This window comes from Molossus molossus, unplaced genomic scaffold (genome assembly GCF_014108415.1).
Source record: "Molossus molossus isolate mMolMol1 unplaced genomic scaffold, mMolMol1.p scaffold_m16_p_2, whole genome shotgun sequence".
Classification (NCBI taxonomy): domain Eukaryota; kingdom Metazoa; phylum Chordata; class Mammalia; order Chiroptera; family Molossidae; genus Molossus; species Molossus molossus.
In genome coordinates this window covers 131550572-131553746 of record NW_023425355.1, presented here as the reverse complement: position 1 = coordinate 131553746, position 3175 = coordinate 131550572, and the positions used below count along the sequence as shown (strand labels likewise).

The 3175-nt window shown below is 43.2% G+C and overlaps 1 pseudogene; it reads right to left on the bottom strand.

The window, feature by feature from the left end:
• Nucleotides 1-398: 398 nt before the first annotated feature.
• Nucleotides 399-1114, bottom strand: LOC118635540 (annotated as a pseudogene).
• Between the last annotated feature and the right edge of the window lie 2061 nt (nucleotides 1115-3175).

Here is a 3175-nt window from a genome sequence, read left to right as displayed (position 1 = left end):
ATATCGACCAGTTGGCCATTTTGGGGAGCATTACAGATGGACCCAGTTTCATCAAATTTATCGCATATTCTGTAAACTGTCTACTTAGTGAAGGTGTGTAAAATTCTTCAGCCCATTTGTCTGATCTTTTTGGCATTCTCTGTCTTCCAGTATTGTTTTTTGGTGTTGTTTTTCAAAGGATTAGATTTAATCATCAGAAGCAAACTAAACGGAAAGCTTACAATTGGGAAGAATTACATATCCGTGCCTTTTGCAAACTAAGCTGGGACAGAAAGGGCCTGGGGCTGCCCCTCAATCTGATTGCCTCCAAACAAAGATATCCACAGTGTCTCTGGCAGTCTGGCTCTGGGAAGGGGGAGACTGTTGGCTCTGTGTGTTGAAGTCATCTTGCCCACCACTCACTCCTGGCCAGCATCAGGAGCCCTGTCTTGCTAACCCTGGTCATCCCCGTTCTTGTTGTAGCCTGAGACGATGTCATCAATGCACAGTTGCAGAACTGCCGTCTCCACTGCTGTCTTATATGTTTGCAGCTTCATAGCCAATAGCTCCCAGATGCCCAGTTCTTCGTGTCCACCAAAGTACCTGTCTCATCATTTACACCCCAGGTCTCACAGGTCTATTGAGTAGGTGTGCTTGGCCCGAAGAGAGGTTAAGTAGATGAATGGTGCTGGCCCCACAGTTCTGGATAAGGGTACAAGGGATGACCTCTAGGGTCTGGGCAATAGCCCTGTATTGGGGAGACATATAGGCTATGTCATTGCTCCACGGGTCATGGCCTTGGGTTTTTCTGTTAAGGCATGGGCCACAGCCATCTCACAGTTCTGACCCTCACCACCAGCTGAGGGTCCAGAATGTCATGGTACATCTGCATAGCATCCTGGAGATTGCATTCTATTTCTGAGAGAATCTCTTTGCTGCCCTCTCCCACCCTCCAGAGGACAATAGTACAGGCCTTGGAGTCTTAACACTCAGTGATGAAAGTAAAATACTCATAGCCAATCTTCTTGATTTCCAACAGGCCCACTCCTATCCCAGCAGCATCTTCTCCCAGTTCCTCTGGTTGGCTGACTATCTGGGCCCCACAGAACCCTCCCCTTGGACTCTCTGATGCCATCTCTCATTTGTATTCTCACTGTTCTGTGATGACTTTCCTTCATGGAGATAGCAGGCTATGTCAAACCCATGTATGCCAGATTTTAGACACCATAACTGAACAGCTCTCCCCAAGCCCTGGAGTAGCAGCATTGCAAGGCTACATTCATTCACCTGTCCTGACAGTTACAGCATCAGGCAAGGAATCAGATCATTCAAATAACTCTTTCACAACTTCCTGAATCTAAAAGCAATACAAAAGAAGTGTAGAAAATGCAGAAAACAGAGGAAAAGGGAACATGCAATCCTATTAGCCAACGACAACCTATGAGTGGTACATGTATTTTTACAAAGCTAGGATTGTACTTTACTTTGATACCTCCCTTTTTGCAATACAATACTGATTTTCCCCAAATATTTTCAAATATACAATTCCTAATGAGTACCCACTACTCCACAGGGTAATACTATAGAGTAATCATTCTATTTGTTTGTTGCCCATTTCCTATTATCTACACTAATAAAATCAACAGTCAGGTACAAATACCTTAACTTACATTACCATAATTTTTTTTTTCTTTATTGCTTTTAGAGAGAGAGGGAGAGAGAGATGGAAACATCGATGAGAGAGAACATCGATTGGCCGCCTCCTGCATGCTCCCCACTGGGGATCTGGACCATAACCTGGGCATGTGCCCTGACTGAGACCTCTTGGTGCATGGGCTGATGCTCAACCACTGAGCTCAACGCAACCGCTGAGCTACACCAGCTGAGCATTGCCCTAATTTCTTATATGACAAATTCCTAGAAAGGGAATTACTAGATAAAATGACTGTCAGATTTCTTTCTAGATACATTATACTAATTTAAATTCCCACTAATACTGAGAATATATAGGAGGACTACTTTTATAAGCACCACATCTCCCTGCCAGACTTCTTCCAATTTTAAGGGGAAAACAAATTTATGGTTATTTTGAGAGCAAAAGGTAACTTCTTCTTAGCCCTGTCCCCAGGATGGTCTTGGTCTTCATAGAATAGCTAAGAGGAAGGACCACCATGAGTTCAGTATGAGGCAAATGTCTGCTCTCCACTCCCTGGTGGCCTACAGAGTTCTATGGATGTCAAATATAGCTTTGATGTCAAGTATAGCTTTAATTTAAGATTATTATTGGACTCATGCTCTGGGTTTTGGAAGTTAGCATCTAATCAAGAATGTGAGACTGTGACCAGCAATGTGGTGAAAAACAGAATAGAGAACAGTGCTGGATCACCATACTGTGTGCTCAGATACTGGAGTTCTAACAACACATCACCAGATGCCAATTCATACTTGGCTCTGTCCACTGGAGAATGGGCTACAGGTAAACACGGACAGCATAGAGTTCAGATAGGTAAAAGTATAAGAGCATTGATTCAGACTGGAATTATGATAGTCAAAATCCACAGTTTGGTCATGAAAGAAACTCTAGTTGTTTTGTGTTTGAGTAGCAACACAGCAGGCTTATTTTAGTCTACAACTAATTCATTGTATCTGACCAGCCAGCTATAAGGAAATAGATGTAAATTTGTTTGAAGGACAGGCTATATAACCTTCTAGAATGACAAGGAACAGGTGATTTTAGTCAGAAAGACTTGTTTTATTTTTTTTACTATTTTGTTAATTCTTACCTGAGGATTTTTCCATTGATTTTTCTTTTTTCAGAGAAAGTAGAAGGGAGGGGAAGAGAGAGAGAAAGAGAAACACCTTGACCTGCCACCTCCTGCACACACCCCGACCTGGGCTGGGGATCAAAACTGCAACCTAGGTACATGCCTTTGACTAGGAATCGAACCCTCGACCCTTCAGTGTGTGGGCCAATGCTCCAACCATTCACTGGCCAGGGCTGGAAAGACTTGTTTTAAAAGTCCTTAGAACCACAATAATTTTAAGACAAGAATCATGGGTCCTGACAATTATAGGAGGTCTTGGCACAGGATAAAGTAAAACTTCTTAAAGAGAGTACAAGTGGCGCCCAGCTGGTGTGGTTCAGTGGTTGAGCATTGACTCATGCACCAAGAGGTCACCGGTTCGATTCCTGGTC